The following is an 18238-nucleotide window of genomic DNA, read 5'->3' on the forward strand; positions in this document are numbered from 1 at the left end:
AGACTCCTTGAGATAGAATGTCTGGTAAAACTTTTCTCAATATTGTTTATTATATTTATTATTTATTATTATTGTTTATAGTTGTATTTGTTTTAGTTCTGTCTTATTTAGACAAAAGGAGGAGATGTAGGGATAAGCCCACCCATTAGGGGCAGGCTTTCCTCGGGCGAATATTTACTGATAAATTGGGTGCGCAGAAGCGGCGGGCCCCTTCCTGTTTTCTGTGCTCTGCGGGAACTCGGTTGCGTGAGTCTGGTTTTTGCATTTAAGTTGTATATACTTATCACAATTTGTCTGCATTAATCTAAACCACCACAGTTGAGTTCTGAAGAGGCCTAAAGCTTGGGGCTTAGTGAGGCCAGCCCAGAAGCCCTGTCTTCATTTAGAGAGTGCATGTTTTTCCAAATGAGGCGTGTGGAGGCAGCTGTTCCCTGCCCTTTCACGGAGAAAGGCGTATGGACTTGTGGTAGCACTAGAACAAAGGAACCCCAATGGGAAATGTAATCTATTAAGTGCAATTTCATGAACTGGGAGAGAGTATATAAGTGTTCTTTATAAAATTCTCTAGGTAATTTTATGGTTAGCTAAATAAGAATACCAAAAGGCAGTCAAGGTACTATAGAAATCCATTATCCATGGTATTTCTAACAGCTAACATTATTATAGCTGATAATCAAGATTTAAAATTGATAAAAGTTGATTACTCAATTGTGTTTGATTTGAACAAAGAATTTACCATATCAACGTATTGCTCAAGCTTTTCTCATGTGTTTTTGGTTTCAGAGACATTGGGCAGTCTCAATACTGTTGTATTACTCGAGTGGCAATCTTTTTAACAATTTCCCCATGATCTTATCCACATCTAGATTAATTCACAATTTAAAATATGTCAGTCTCTTGTGCTTTCATCCTTGGTGTGGTTTCTCTTTTCTCCACTGCCCTCAGAAGAATCTATGCTACTGCTTTCATGTAGCTCTTGAAGACTCCACAGCCAGAGTCGTCTCTGGGGAATCCATGTACTCACCAGTGTCATGTCTGAGGTATGACTAATGTGTGTCCGAAGAGCTCATGTAAGTGTGGCCCTGCTGATAAGTGGTGGGACCTGTAAGAGGTTGAGCTCTAGCAGAAATCCTTAAACTCTTGGGGGTGTTGATCTAGGAAGGGATTGAGTAGCAACCACAAGACTCCTGAGATCTTTCAAAATTAGGTTATAGAAGTGAGCCCCACCCCACAACCAATTTTTGGACTTCCTGTATATTGATTGATGCAGCCTCTCCCTCCATTTATTTACAAGGATGTCCAGCACTATGATGTTTGACTTTTCATCATCTAAAACAGCTGGAGGCTCAAAAGTCAGCAGCTTCAAATTTTAGTTATAAAAATGAAGAATGGACTAATATAAGGATAGTAAAATAGGCTTTCTTGAACACTGGGGATGTTTTTCATGGCTATTAAATACAGGATTCTTACAAAATTCAATCTGGAAGTGTTCTTCTCATCTTATCTTTTAGGTTACTCTTGTACTGAAGGTTAAGAAAAGTTAGACATGCTTACACAATCGGTAAATGAGAATAGTAGCAAGACTTGGTCATGTACCACAGTCTGCATGCCTAACGAAGAATCCTACTGCTGACCTAGGAACTTAATTCCTGAAATTTTACCTCACATCATGGAATGACCTACAACAATCCCCTTCCCCAATCTAGATGTTCTTTGAACTCCTATAAAGACCCCACACCCTAGAAAAATGCACAATATAGAGTAGAAGCTAAGAACATTTATTAAGTTAATAATGTTGCTATAGGGTATAGAATTCACTAGGGTATGTAATTATTGAACGGAATTATTCAGTGTAGAAACACTGTTAATAACCTTTGTAAGATATTATGTATATATACTTTAATAAGAATAATAAGAACACCAAATTATAAACAGAAGTGTATAAGTGACTTCTATGCTTATACAAATATACACTAGACTGGCTTCATGGAGATATGTTAGTGTTTGGTCACAGATGTTATGGTGGTGGTTAAAACTCTATCTTCTTCATCTTATTTTTCTGAACCAGTGGAATTAAAATTTAATCATAATATTGTGATGTTTATAATCATCCATAATGCATATAAATATTCATGGGTATTTATTTCTGTTCATTTTGAAAGCATACATATGCATTCATTAGGCAAGCCATTTTTTTTTTCATTCTATAAGGAACAACCATTGTAGAGCTCACTGGAGAGGAAAACATAGTCTTTCACCCAGTTCTTCTTCTAAATTATTGAATTGTATGTTAAACAGAAGATATATCACCGGTGTTGTCGGAAGGAGACCTTTTTCCATTTAACTTATCACCTTTTAAGGGGGTTGCCAAAAAGGGTGCTGGCTATTGACATAATAGCCTCCTTTCTTATTTCTTAAACCGAAACTTTACAAAAACTTATTGCTCCCCCCCCCCCTTTTTTTGGTTGTTTCCCTTTCGTTTTAAACATTTTACCTGCTTCTCTTCTTCAATTTGTAGTTTGTTTGACTCTCATGGCCAAGGAAATGATACTTTCTTACATTAAATCTCGGCAGTGTCAATCTATGCTAACAAATCTATTTCCCAGCCAATCAGGAGGAATACATAAATCAAAGGTAGAGCCACAAGCCTACAAAGACCCTTTGTTATTGTTGCTGCTGTTCAGCACTGTGACAGAAAGCAAAAGCCTGAGCTCATGGTACCAGAAGAAATTCATTATGATCAGAGCACCCAATGATCAGGCACAGAGACTAGTTCATCTCGGTGACAGGAAAAGCCTTGCTTTGCATTCCAATAAGCACAAAATAAAGAAACGCCATTTTCCATCAGCCCAGTCCACGTGGAAGGAAGAAAGCAAGCTGAAAATTGTAGGAGAGTTGATTTCACTACGTGTTTATGTTAAAAGGGTATTTGACTTTTGAATGCTTCATAAACCTTGTTATGTTCTGTGCTATTTGAGGAGTAAAGCAGCTGGAACCCTGCCAGGAGCCTTAATTGGAATTGACTTAGCAGGGGCTGACAAGGGTTCCTAGTGTTTAGTTTCAAGCTTATTATAAAAATGCAAAACTATGTGCTATTTATTTTTTATTCTATGTTGGGTTGTGCCATAAAGGTAAGACTTAGCTGCATTAGGAAATAAGCTAATTCTTCCTTTGTCTGCCCCAGACCACTGACTCTGATGTGAGCAGCTTTGGTGGGGTCTCACCAGCTATAGCCTCCTTTCTAGTGCACCAGAGGACCTCGTGGAGATACTCACCCTCACGTTTAGATTACTGACTAACTGGGCATGAAAAAGGCCAAGCTATGGTTGAGCTAGTGAGCTGTGTGGTGGATCAGCCACTCATGTGGTAAGCAAGGCCACAGAAATATATTCTAAAATGGCTCATAAGGTCTCTTGAGTTTCCACTACTGGGGGTTAACCTGCCAAAAGTTGATATTCACAAGTACAGTTTGGTTAACTTACAGCTTCAGAGAAGGGTGAATTCTTTGGTGGCTGACAAATTTTACGGAATTTATTATTTTTTTTCCATAATTTTTAATTGAATAAAATGTAGAAAACATTCTGATCTCTTTGCCTCTTCTGCATAGCTCTCTGAGCCCTGAGGGGAGAGATATGATGATGTCATCCTATTTAGAAAGGTGTTCCAAAATTGCATTCTTTCTTCACACTGTCCCTTTGAGGGTCTTTGTGCCAGCTCCTGTCTCAAGCAAGAGGAAGCATCTCTGATAATGACTCCAGGAAGCACCGATCTATGGGGAGAGCAGAATGTCATTAGGAATCATTGCTATGCTCCTTAGCAGAACAACAGCATTTGGTTGTTCCCTTAGGCCTGTTCAGTATAAGGTTGACTGTCACAAGCAGGCTGGTGACTTCCAGCCACACGACACTGATGAGTTAGTTTCTCTTTCCAGCAGGATTTAGGAATTTTGTGATTTTTTTGTTGTTGTTAAATTAAAATATAATGACATTTTCTCTGTTCCCCTTTCTCCATTAAAAGTAACTATGTACCTCTACCCATACCCTCAAATTCATTTCCTTTGGCTTCATTTCTTTCAGGTAGGATATTTTTATCTTCAGTCTGTTCCAGTGTTGACTTATTCCACCTTGACTGTATTACTTGGTATACTGTGGCCTCAAATATCAAAATCATCTGCTTTCTGGAAGTATGTGAAGTGTCATGTGATGACTTATATACTAACGACACAATGTCTGTATGACAAGGGGCTCCGATCTTGACATCCTTAATGGCATTTGGATGGAACAGAAATTTGAATACATGGATTTAGCGGTGAGTGAATTTTCATCCAAAATATTATCTGTTTAGTAGCCCTGACATCAAGAAAATTAAATTTAAAAAGGGTGATATGAACCTAGTATTAAATTCTGGAAGGGGACTAAGGAAAAAAAAAACAATGTGTATTCTTTCGGGATTAAGTCATGCATCCGGCTTTTGTTTCATAAGAAAGACATCAACTGAAAACATATGCTTGGCTTATTATTCAACATTTGTCTTGAAGGCAGCAAGATATTGAAAAGAATGACCAAATGAACATATTACCTTGTTGCTCATCTTCGAAGCAATGCTTTGATCTTTTTTTTACTAGAAAACATTTTTGATGTCCCTTACCAGGTTTCTCACATTTTCTAGCTACTAAGACTTTGATTTTTCCAGTTGCTGTTCATTTGTTTGGTTAGTTTTTAAACAAGAAACAAATATTATATATTCACTAAGTGCTTTACTGCATTTCTAGATGTAACATTTCTCTCAACTTATTAATAATGATGAATTTTACTCATTTATTTTGGAATGTTAAACCCACATCACTTTTGTAGTACAAATCTAGCCATGTTCTTGAATTTCATTCTCCTTTCTTCTTTCAACTTCTTGCAGTAGACACTGTGGACTTTGATTTGGAAACTTTTTCCTAAAGTTGGCCTCAATGAATGTCCCCCTAATTATTGCTTTATCCTAACTCATATAGTTTGATAATCCAAGTTTTCATTTTTATGGGGTTCAAATGCTTTCTAAATTTTGTAATTTAGCTTCAAATTACATTTTAATACAAAAATTAAAATATAAATTAGAAAAAAAGAAAAAATACTGGGAAATTTTCCAAACATGGATTATCTATACCAAATATCAATTTTAGCCTAATTCCATTAGCATTAGTGAACATGTTAGCAAAGATTCTATTATTATCTTGATTATCAATGATGTGTTGAAAAGTAATTTCTATAGACTTTAAAAGAATGTCTACGGTTAATCTATGTCAAATGGGCTTTAGTTTATTTTAAATCCTCTCTCTCTCTCTCTCTCTCTCTCTCTCTCTCTCTGTGTGTGTTATTATCTGATTTTTGGTATGTATTTGCCACATAGTGTGTATATGATCCAAGGACAACCATGAGTGTGGGTCCTCACCTTCCAGTTTATTTGAGATGGCATCTCTTGGTCACCACTGTGCGGGCCAGGCTAGCTGGTCTGGGAGCTTCCTGGAATTCTCTGTGTCTGCCTGCATTTTGCTATAGGAGAACAGAGAATATAGGAGTGCTTCACTTTAGCAGGACTTAAAACCTAATATGTCCAAATGTGTGAATAAGCCTATAATAATCCTTGAAGAGAAGTGCATTAATTTCTGTATAAATATTGCAAAGGCAACTGCCCATTAGGAATTGTGTAGTTGTTCATTTATCCAACATGAACCAAGCAAATATTTTCTGATTTTGAGAAAATGATGTTGAATATGTAAAGTTAAAGCACTAGGGTTGCCTTCTTATCCTTATATAGTTTTGGTGTCAGTACTTGATCTTCTGAAAAGATACAACTGTATCATGAGAAAGATCTTACTGTGCAGTTGGGAACAGGTGAAGAAAAATAAAACAGTAACTATTCACATTATGACTATGAACCTTGACGTGTGCAGTCATTCTTTCATGTTCCACATGAGCACACAGGATTTTTCTCTCCTGGAAACTAACGCCCTCTCCATCCTCACAGCTATCCTACAGCCTCTCCACCCTCACCAACTAACTCTAAGTTAGTTTCTTTTATTGTTAAAATAATTGAAACCAGCCCAGACTACTTGCAAACTCACTGCTTTCCTGTGTGCGGCTACTGCAGCTGCCGTAGTGATGATCATTACACAGGTCCCATCCTCTTTTACGTACTCATAAACCTATTTCCAGTAAACTTTTCCCTCATTTCTATAATTCTTTGATTTTTGCTTTGTAATCCAAAATAGAATAAATAATTTGTTCATCCCATCTCAAAAAAGCTGTTTTTTCTCTTTACAGCAAAATTTGGAGTTCTCTTTAAAATTTCTCTCCTTCTGTCTCTCTCTCCCTCTCCAGTCCCCACTGTGTGTGTCTTATTTTTCATTCTTTACTCATTATTCTCTGTTGTTCTCCCATTTACAACAGCTTCTCCTTTTTCTTTTTCAAGCAACAAACAACATCTGCCTTGATAAATCTCCTGGGCCATTCTTGGCTTTTGTGTTAGGCCTTATATCAGCAGCATTTTTATACAAATCATCATTCACTCTGTTCCTGATGCCACATCATCATGTGGCTTTTAGATCTTTGTAACCTTTTGTTTTACTAAGGCAATCTCTTAATGTCCTTTTCTGGCTCCTGAAACCTTTGCCTGCCTTCTAACAATATGAGCTACAGGTCTTCAATTCTGTTCACATTATCCTTTCCACTGACCTCCAGTTTTGTCTAATTTGATGGTTAAATGTGTCACCTTTATTCCGACATGTATCATGAGTTTATCCTCCCAATTAAACATCTTACTGAATGAACTCGAGTTTCTTATCCTCAGTGTAGGTTAGAGGAAGAGGTGTGTGTGTGAAACAACTGTTCTTCACCTAGAGAGTCACTGATGTGAGGGGAGCAAAGCTCTTCCATCAACAAATGACACTTGGAGGTTCTTGAACTGCATCTTTACAAAAATAAATTTATTTGTTTATTTATTTTATATCCCAGTGCCTCCCTCCCATCCCCCTCTGTTCCACCCCAATCCATTCCTCCTTTATTTCTGTTTAGGAAAGGGCAGGTCTTTCACAAGTATCATCAAAACATGGCATATCAAGTTGCAGTAAGACTAAGCATCTCCCCATGTATTTAAACCTGGGAAAGGCAACCCAGTATGAGGGACAAGGTCCTAAAAGCCAGCAACAGAGTCAGAGGCAGCCCCTGTTCTCACTGTTAGGAATTCCACAAAAGGACCAAGCTACACAGATATAACATATATGCAGAGGGCCTAAGTCAGTCCCATGCAATCTCTGTGAGCCCTTATGAGCCCAGGTTAGTTGATACTGTAAGTTTTTGTGTGGTGTCTTTGACTCCTCTGGCTCCTACAGTTGTGTGTGTGTGTGTATGTGTGTGTGTGTGGTAATTTCTCAGGAAACTTGTACTGCATCTTTTTCTTCAAATTGGAAGTCATCATATGGCCCCACATAACTAATGGAGGCTGGAAATATTGGAGAATCCATGCCTAGTCCTGGTTACAAACACATCTTGTGTATGAGGTTGCTAAAATGTGGGTATGTTAAGTTTTATCTTTAACACCATCTTTTGAACAATAAAACTTTGTCTGCTGGAATTTATACTTGTCCTTTCTAAAATATTCATGTTTCAAAATGGGCATAATTGTACTGACTTTATATTTTGAAGATCATTAAGTTCAATTGTATAACTAAATGCAAATTTTCTTGCAGTCGATTTGGTAGTTTAACATTTGGCTTATGAAAAAGAAAAAGGAAAGGGTGGGAGTAGGGGGATATATAAAAAAGACAAAGGGCACTGAGGAATTCACCAGCATGGGGAATATGAAAACTGTTGGTGAACATAGACTTAAGAAAAAGGCTATCAGAACAATTCTTGTGCTCCATTAAAACAGGTGCAATAAAGGAGTCTGGGAGTCAGTGTTGGTGACTTCAGCTAGGTGTGTCGAAACCTCTGGTGAGACAGTGACAAATATAAGGAAATGGTCTCACATGGGTGAAGAAATCAGAGGTGAAAAGAGATGGTCATTGTTAAAACTAGGACTGTAGAGCCCAGCAAGGAATGTATTGTATAGGAGATAAAATGTATTGAGCTGTTAGTCTATATTGTAGGGAAAGCTAGAAATGGATATAACCTTAGTATTGTTAAGGAAAATCTTTATGTATTGTATGTGTTGCTACCCTTAGGAGATATATAGAGCAACTGTATGAAGCCCTGTATATTTGAAAGTAAGGCTGTGTACATGGCTTGAAAAGGAAATTTGTTTTACAATAGTGATATTTGTGTAGGTAGAGGGAGACATCTTACAATGTCAGATTTGAAATTGAGTCTCCTCTTGTTTCCAGTAATAGTGCTCCTTCTACCTTTTCTGACGAGTAAGATGTTTGTTTCTAATGCTGACAGCGAAGAGTTGAGGAGAAAACTCTGCACTGATAGAGGATAGAGCCACCTCATTGCCACATTGTCCAGTTCAGGACTAGGCTTATTTGATTACAGTAATGAACTTTTGAGTATACCTATTATCATAGACTGTTTCCATGAACTTCCATGAATTCTTTAATAAAACAACCAGCTATGCAATTATTAAAAGAGATATTTATGATTGAGAAAAATATCCTTCACATTTGACAGATCAAGTATAATTGATCACTGTATTCAGAAGAATTTCAGTAAACTGACAGAATGGAAACCTTTGGAATGGATTGACTAGAGGAATAAGTGGGTGGAGAAAATGCAGGAACAGTGAGTTACACAGCTTTTTCAAAAAGTTTGACTTCAAATGGAAGGTGGAAGAGCTATCTCTTCATGTGTTTAAGCATACAGTTTAAAAGTACCTCCACATGAGCTACTGCTTTCCTTAAGTTATTACTTTAATATCAAACACATTCTCTTTTTTCAAAAAAATATATTTTTATTTGGGAATTTCACACAATGCCCCCTGCTCACATTCACTTTCCAGTCCTCTCAGGGTACACTCTACCCTTGTGGCCTCTTCCTGCCAGAAAGGAAGTAAGAAAGGAAAGAAGGAAGGAAGGAAGGAAGGAAGGAAGGAAGGAAGGAAGGAAGGAAGGAAGGAAGGAAGGAAGAAAGGAAGGAAAAGAACGAAAGAAAAATACAGTACGAGTTCAGTATGTGTTGTCCATATAGTCCCTGGAGCATGATTAAACTCCTGGTGGCCAGCCCCTTAAAGAAAAGTGTGGAGAGCCACACTTCAACATCCTTATCACAATTTTTAAGAGCTCTCTTCAATGGTTTCTTGTCTAGTCTATTGTATTTTGGGGGTGGTAGTTGTCATAGAAGCCTTCTATGTTGGTTTTTCTCAACTATGAGTCTGTAGTCATCAATACCACTGCAGAAGCTTCCTTGCCCTTTACAGTCAGAAGGAACAAGGATCATGGACTTCCATATGGTTTCTGGCTACAGCATAGAGTGCAAAAATCCCCCTGGCCTCTGGCATTGGGTTAAGATACTGAATTTCAGGCAATCAGTAAAAACTAACACAATGTAGCAGATTTCCTGAAGACAGAGGCATAGACAAAGAGCCTCTGTTAGATACATTTAGTCACCTTCTTTACTCAGTGGAGATAACTCGTGAGTTGGGGAAAGAGAGGAAAGAGGGTGACTGCTGAGAGCATTTTGTTCTAAATGAGAGAGTTTGGGGTTTACACCTCTCTCTTCTAAAGATAGACTGCTGATAATCTTGGATTGCTATAGGCTCAGTTCGTATTCTGAGGATTGTATTTCCATCCTTTACAACAGGACAAGGGGCTTTTCAAAAAAACATCTGGTTAATATGTGATTCCCCTGACATCACACATCCTGTGAATTTTATTTCATTTTGTAGGTATTTGGGCTTTTGATAAGGCCATCTTTTGCTGCTGATAACCAACATTTAGATGATTGGATTTAGGCTCAGCATATTCTTCCTCATTCAGCCAGCCATGCTTTTGTATACTGTAGTTTCATATTTCCAGGATGTCCTGAGAATGGATGATAAGCTCACTGAGCATGATGCATGTAGGCAGTAATGAAATACAAGATCTACTGATTTCAGTTACAGTGCTTACAGTTGTTAGACCCAGACTGTATAGATAAATGATTAAACTATAGCAAAAGATTAAAGGAAAGCTGTATGGCAAATACAAGGAATTACACAGCTGTCAGGAACTGATAATAAAAACAAAAAGGGTCCTCCAAATTGTTCTGACCATAAGAATCAAGAGAAGTAGACAAAACTGCAAACAATATAAAGGATAGAAATGAGATTATTTTCTTCGTTCTCTGAAAACTATTTTGTTGCTTTTGCCCTTTTAAAGAGCACAAGCTAAAGGCTTCCTTACTAAGACCTTTGCCTGACATTGCCATTAAAGAAATGGATTATAAAAGAGCAGAAAACGCCAGCCCTGAAGGTTCTGTGAAAATGCTGGTCATAGGAAATAGGAATTGGAAAGCAAGGACTAGGCATGCTGAATTTATCTTCTCTGGTGCAAATGCTTTTTCCCCTGCTTCTCCCCCCCCTTAAGCCCACGGGTGGAAGCAATGAAATTCACTGACATAACTGGGCCAGTTGCTTTTTATTTCAAGTATGCTGCAAGGAATAGTTGAGAGCAATCATCTGTGCACAGTAATTGGCTGATGAAGCTCAATATCCTTGGCAATTACAGTCACTGTTCATTCAGGAAGTCCTCCATACATCATTTGAAGGGAGGGCAAAATTGTAAATTATTATAATACTAACCTGTGCAACAATAGTAGAACATGCTGTTATACTGTTAGGAACAGAGTGAGACATGGAATAGAAATTCCTGGCAGAGAACACACCAAGGCACTTCAGCTTCAAGGAGAATGGAAAAGAAGAGCTTGTGGCGCAGGGGCAGTTCTGATGACCCAGACTTACTCCCCAAGCTAATTTTGTGTTCAGAAAAGCCAGCCAAGAATATGACTCCAGGGTCAGAATGAGATTCATGGAAACAAATCACACAGCTGTCTACCTGCTGTGTGAATCTAAGACTGTAAGAGAACATTTATATCACCCTAAGCATGCCCGTTAGTCACAGGACTGGAGCGGGCAGGCTGCCAATGATTTGCCTAGAAATAGATAATCATTAACGATCTGGTGCCTCTTAAAAAAGAAAGTAACGGGAAATGTGGCTATAAAGACCAGGAGTGAGAAGCAATGCATTTCCTACCGAGGCAGGTGCAACAGAGATCACATCTAGAAAGATTCTGGTGAGGCAGAGCTAACGTCCCAGTTTATAACTCAAGAGTATTAGCCACGAGAAACTAAGTGATATTTCCAAGATAATGCCACAAAAGATGACAGAGTTCACTTTTGAATCAACTATCAATAATATATAGCCTTCCTTATCCCCACACTCCTGTTTATTAGCTTTGATTGTAATCAGCAAAGGTTGTAGTCCTTTAGGCCTATGGTCTACAGGTCTGCTATAGAGATCAACATTTTAGTACTTCAATTTCAGGTTTTCTAATTTGTTTTCATCACTAATATTTACCTGTTAAAGCATGATATATATTGTTTTGTTATTGGATCCCACATCTCTTTGGATAAGTGTTTGTTCTGTGCTGTCTACATACTCAATCTCACTGACGGAGTTACTGTCAATCTAGTGTCCACCAAAACATGGATTATAAAGAGGTTACTGAAATACGTCTTTCTTGAATTATTATGCTTTTGAATGAACTGAAAAATGGAGGCCTTCTAGGAATAGTCTCCCCTCTTTCTCTCTCATGTATATGTGAGTATGTACATGTGTGTGTACACACACACACATATATACATGTGTGTATATTCTGTTTTGTGCATGTGTGTAAAGGTGTGATTTAACATTATGTATCAACTTCTATGTTTCTATCTTCAAAATCTTTTAGATTCCTTTTTGCATATGTAGTTTGCCAAGAATTATCTGACGCCTTATCCTCTGTACATTTAACTCAATGATAAGTGAAAATTTTAGACAACCAAGCAAGAGAACTGTCATATCAAATATATCAAACAACACATCAAAACCAGAAGCTAAATAAGTGTGCATATGTGAGTAAATTAGATTAATAAACACTGTTCTCCTAGGGCTTATTTTCTCAGAGTCTACTTCCACATATACATATTTTCCTGGTAAATGTCAGTACTTGTTAATAAAATAAGTCTTTAATAAATCTGACAGTTCTCTTAGTGCATAAGCTATGTATCCATAGGTAAATTCTAAAATGTCCCATGAAACCAAATTTTATTATGAGTCTAGTGGGAAAGTCAGGCAAATGGGATGCCTTGTATCTTCTTGTATCACCTCTCTACTGCCTTCTAAAATCTCTGTTCTGGAAATTGTCCCATCTTACATTTTCATTTCTGTAGTTACTAAGATATATAGTTACATCTCAGACTCGGAGTTGGAGCCTCAAATGAGAGGAAACATGAGATATTTGTCTCTTTGGATCTACGTTACCTCATTCAGTATGTTCTTTCTAGTTCCATCCATTTACGTGCAAATTCTGTGATTTTATTTTCTTTACAGCTGAATAGTATTTCATCGTGTGTATGTATCACATTTTTATTATCAGTTTTTTGGTTGTTCTCATTGTCTAAAACCTTTCTAAGAACTTTCAGGCTGTTTCCATTGTTTAAAAATTATGACTATAGCAGCAAGGAGCATAGCTGAGCAATTATGTGTGGAACAAATTGTTATGTCCTCTGGGTATATGCCAATGAAGGACACATACGAGGTCATATGGTAGATCTATTTTTAGCTTTTTGAGAATTATTTTTACTTGTTTCCATAGTGACTGCAGCAGTATATTTTACAGACCTATCAATATTGAAGGAGGGATTTACCCTGTAGCATGCGTTATTGGTTGCTGGTCTTTGCCATTTTGATTGAGGTAAGATAAAAATCTCTGTATTTCAATTTGTATTTTCCTCAGTATTAGTGATGATAACATTTTTTAGGTAACATTTTTCTGAGATATTTCTTAGCCATGGCTTGATTTCTTCTTTTGAGATTTGTCTATTCAGGTCACAAGTCCAATTTTTGACCTTTTGTTTTTTGAGTTTTGTATATTCTGGGTTTTAATTCCTTGTGAGATATGTAGCTGAGTAGTAGCATGGATTTGTTGCTCTTATCTGACTGCAGTGGAGATGTGACTAGAGATCATAATTTCCACTCTGAGCTAGACTGTACCTTTAACTGTCAACTAATATACCTCCCTCCTTCTATAAGCAATGCAACTGCTTCGCTTTTCAAAGTCAAGTTTCTGCACAGCTAAAGGAACAATCCGTTAGGTGAAAAGGTGTCTAATGGGAAGTGTTTAGCTCCAGAGGGCTCCAGTCTCGTGAGCTCCTTAACATAAGAAAGTCCTCATGCAAGCACTTAACAAGGGAGTCCATCACATCCCTGCCATTTATCTCTGATACGTGAGGAACAGCATCTTTCCATTTTGGAGCAGATAATTTTCAAGAAACTACTTGTGAAGAAAGGGGTCCTGTTTTTGTCATAAACTTCACAGTTTCAGGAACTGCAAGAACATTATTTTCTGGTTATTGTAACTCCCAACACTTAGTATTCCATCATAGCGCCATGAAATGACTGAGCCATTCATTCATCTTTCATGTACTTCTCATCCTATTGGAAAAATTTTGGATAACTTTATGGTCAAACACATCTAAGAGGATGTCTTAGTGATGTTTCTGGGAAATATTTATTTTTGTGGTGACTAAAAGCAGAAAGCTCTGATCTTTGACTCTCCTGCCAGCCTCATTTATCAATTCTGTCTTTAAGCATTGCTCTTCAGCTGGGAACTGCAGTAGCCACTGTCAGGCCAGGAGGGAAGAAGCTTTAGGGAATAGATGAGGTACTGAAGATAAGAGAACCCAAGGCCACAAGAGACATATTAATCACTAACAAATGCCAAACTCTAAAAATCTACTTATTTCCACCTATGTGACCACCCCTCTCTGTACTTTCCTTCTTCTTTGCATTCTTAAAAAAGCAAAGAAAAACCTGCAAAAACACACGTTCTACTTTCTTGACTTCAGTAGTACACTCAAACTCCCTGTGCCATAGTTTCTTTAATGATGAAGTGGAAATAATGATTTTTTCACAAATATAAATCAAGTGAGATGTATGAATAAAAATGTTAGGGAATATAAATTATACCCACAAGAGAATTAAATGTATCTAACATCAATATTCCAGCTTAGGAGCTCAGGTTTCTTCATTAATGAGAAGATAGCATTCATATTCAAATGCCAGGACTTAGGGGACATTAAATATTATACACACTCTTCGCACAGACTCACTCAGTAACCTTTAAGAAGTCATTGAACTTACTTGCCCTTTGTTGCTTTCCTCACAGATAAAATTAGGCTGCAAGACTTTTTCTACCTATGTAATGAAGTTGTTGAAGATGAAATTCAGTAAAATATTCAATGCTTTCAAAATTATAGTATGCAAATATATTATTTTAATATATCATTTGAGACTTATACATGAGACTAGGTTCTCTCCCATCTGTCAATTATGGATCTCAAATATTGAAGCCCTAAGAAATACCCACTTATTATCCTGGAGTATATTCTACTTTGCTAGTAATCTAATTTTATTTTTATATTTTAAAATATATATTCTTAGAAATATGAAAGGCAAATACAGCTTCAATTCTAAGATGTAATTTTATTTAATATAACTTACTACATTATTAAAAGAGTTTTAAATGTTATTTTATAATTACTACTCAGGGAAAGAACAGCATAAATATACTTTGGGAGAACTAGAGATGTGTGAACATACAAAAATAAAGTGATAGCTTACAATTAATCATAAAATAAAATTGAAAAGTAAATGAGATATATTTCTTCATAATTTTATTAACAGTTTCAATTACAATTTTATGATGAAATTTAATAGCTATCTCTATTTTCATAAGATTAGAAAAGATAGATCTACTTGTATGTGTGCGTGTATGTGTATGTTAACATATTTATGCAGAAAACTAAAGGCATGCATCAGAGTATGTGCTCACTAGGATTTCTAGATTCTTGTCTTCCACAACAAGACATTTGACCAGAGACACGTGGAAAGCAAAAGAAATCTATAGTTCATTGGGGAAGAAAAGCCCCTCTGAGAATAGAAGTGGGCTAGGGGCTTGAGAAGGTTGCGAGCTCAGTGGTACCTGTAATGGCACAGGTACCTGTGGTTGGCACATTTGTTCAACATACACATTTCCTGCTCTTACTGTTCCATATAAGCTTTGGGTAGAGTGGGAGACTTTCCAATCTTTCTTTATCATTGCTTTCTTTCATATGCTGATTTTGTTGCTTCTGTCTCTCTCCTATTTTCTTTCCACATAACAGATGTGGAATAGAGAGAAATAATAAATGGTTTTTACCTACATCGTAACACACACACACACACACACACACACACACACACACACACACACTGATTCAGTTCTTTATAAGTAAGATCCTGTTTTTTGCATGTTTAAAAGGTGCCATGAGTGAACTGGATGATGGGACTTCCAAATATTTTGTTGACTTCTCTACTTTAACACTCCTGTAGAGCACAATGGGACAAATATTGTTAACCCAGGGCGGATGCCATCCTGGAGAAAGTTATATGCATATACAAGGGCCTGCAATCCCTCATTGTGTTGTTGGTATTTGCAGTGGCTGTCAGTGTGTTCTGACAATGCTGTGCAGGAGACTGAACTTTCCCTTTCCTCTCCCAGAAACTGCTCTTTTCAAATAGATGGCTAGATTCAACTGGCCTTCTTTTGGAGCTGACAGCAGTTGCTCTAACTACAGTTATTTTTAAGCCTGCTTGCTTACTGTTATGTGTTTTGATAAGGTCTTGACCAGTAGGACAATTATTGGATGCTGCTGCCTGTCTGCATTCTTATCAGACTGTTGTAGAAATGGATCACCTCCCTCATTACCTTCCCATCTGCCTGATACTCCACAACGTTTGTTATTGTTGGGAACCAGAAGCTATTCAAGATAGAAAAAACATTTATCCTGTCTAAAATCTAATCTAATTGAATTCCTAGAACATGATCATTACCCTTGTTATAAGAGCTACAAGAAATTGACTTAAAATATAAATTAGGATTCACAGTTTCTATTTGATGCACCTAGCTAACTCCATGACCCCATTTTCTTCCCACTAGAAAGAAAATGACCAAAATGTGTGTGAGCCCTTCCCCATGTGATTTGGATCATGAGGTCACAGCGCCATCATTCACTCTTTGTAAACTACCCAGTTGCTTTTGAAGATTGTACTCACTTGTTTGGCTTTTCATCCAATTCAATTTTGCTCCCAAATAGACCAATTCAGAGTTTAAACCCAGGTGCATTTAGCAACTAGCAGGAGTTTTCAAACTCAGACAGAACACATCCTGTCTTAGTCTTGACCTTTACACCATTCTAGAAGAAAAATAGTTGTAAGGGTCAAACAGTGTTCACTTGATACTGTCTTGAGCAATGAGCTATTTAAATGGGGGAAATGTTACTTTGAAAGTCCATTCTCTGCATTTCTGACTGTTTTCACTTTTTTTTTTTTTTGGAAAAAGTCATCCACTTCAAAAACGAGATAACTTGCAAAAAAAAAAAAAAAAAAAAAAGCTAGTACAATATTACCAACTAGGCATAGCAAAAATTCAATATTCTTGTAAATTCATACTATATGTGCTATTTTAATGTGGGGTGTTGTTGAATTCCTTCCCTGGGAAAGGTATAAAGCATCATCTGTTCCTCTCCCCAAGGTCCCAATGACAAACTGATGATTCCACAAAAGTTTACAATGGGAATTCAAGGAATTGGCTAAACTTTCTAACAGAGCTTAGGTGAGAGGTTACCTGCAGCTATGTGTTCACTCCTCCCCCAACCAGTTGCTCTCAAAAATCCTCACCCAACATCCAGCAAGACATTCCCTGTAGGTACATAGATGGAATCCTCCACTTGAGCCTTCGAAACTCTGTTAGATTCCCTACCTCAAGTCACATGCAATCGTGCCAGGTCATAGAGAGCAGCTGGACACTCAGGTGAGGATTGTGTGCCTAGCTCTGCTCCTCCATGTGTGGCTGTACAATATCAATAAACCCATTGGCATGATCTTTTACAAATCTGAGACACAGCTGGATTCCTCAAGATGGTGGTTGCTTGTATTGGAGAACAGTCTCGCATGACAGTGCATCTATGTTGACACAGGCAAGAGTCATTTGGGAAGAGAAAGTATCAACTGAGAAAATGCCCCCATCAGATTGGCTTGTGGGTAAACCTAAGGAATACTTTCTTAAGTAATGATGGAAGTGGGAGTGCTGAGCCCATTGTGGGTGGTGCCACTCTGGGTGTCCTTAGAAAGAAAGCTTAGCAAGCCAAGAGAACAAGCCAGTAAGCAGCATCCCTATGACCTCTGCATCAACTCCTGCCTGTAGGTTCTTGCCCTGAGCTCCTGTACTGACTTCCCTTAGTGTTTCCAGGGCTGTTTTACCTGGAAATATCAGAGAAAATAAACCCGTTCCTCTCCAGGTTGCTTTAGGTCGTGATGTTTTATCATAGCAATAGAAACCCTAACTGAGACATGGGATTATTTTAAACAACTAGTGTAAATATTAAAGGGAATTATCTGTGAAGAGTCCAAAGTGTTAGCAGGTGGATAAACCTTACAGTATGTAATGATACAACATTTATTAGGGAAGGGGATATGGTTCATATCTATCTGAGATTGAAATTTACTTTAATCAAACCTCTTAATGGATAACTTGCTTTATGCTTTGCATCAATCAATACTAAATCTTAGTGCAGATGCCTTAGATGAAACGCATTACTATTTGCAGTATTTGAAAATTGAAATGTAAATATTCTATCTAACCTGAAAAGTGTTTTTGTTGGAAAGGGAAAGACCATAATCAAAATATATTGTATTGAAAAAATAAATTCTTAAGAAGTGTATTTGTTGTCATTTTCAAGAACATTCTATCTCTAGCTCCATCCATCACCAGATGAAGGTTCTTAGCCAAGAGGATAACTATATGTTTTTTCTTGGGTTCACCTTCTTTAGCTTCGTTAGGTTCACCAGGTATACACTCAGTGACCTTTATTTATGGCTAGAAGCCAATTATGAGTGAATACATCCCATGTTCATCTTTTTGGGTCTGGGTTACCTCGCTCAGGATAGTGTTTTCTATTTCCATCCATTTGCATG

Source organism: Alexandromys fortis, unplaced genomic scaffold (genome assembly GCF_014885135.2).
Source record: "Alexandromys fortis isolate MF-2015 unplaced genomic scaffold, M_Fortis_MF-2015_v1.1 scaffold_96, whole genome shotgun sequence".
Taxonomy (NCBI): Eukaryota; Metazoa; Chordata; class Mammalia; order Rodentia; family Cricetidae; genus Alexandromys; species Alexandromys fortis.